The sequence below is a fragment of the Sipha flava genome, unplaced genomic scaffold, assembly GCF_003268045.1.
Source record: "Sipha flava isolate LNK unplaced genomic scaffold, YSA_version1 134_pilon_pilon, whole genome shotgun sequence".
Lineage (NCBI taxonomy): Eukaryota > Metazoa > Arthropoda > Insecta > Hemiptera > Aphididae > Sipha > Sipha flava.
Genome location: NW_020271760.1, coordinates 1991343 through 1991612, shown reverse-complemented (window position 1 = coordinate 1991612; position 270 = coordinate 1991343).

Genomic DNA, 270 nt, shown 5'->3' with positions numbered 1-270 from the left:
GGGGGGGGGGTGAATCGATGGAATCACTGTTTTCACACACTGTCATTCCATCACGTCGTACGCGTTTCAACCCCCCGTACGAAATCGTTTGTGTGAGCGCGCGCGTCCTAGTCCTTCTCACTAACGATCCGTACGTTCAATTTTCGTACAGGAGTTATCATCGTAATTTGTCAAGGTTTATTCAGTGCTCGATTTAGCAAAATTAAAAAAAGGGTACTCTGTTTACTTAAAAAAAAAAAAAAAAAAATAGCGTCCCCAAGACTTGTTAAT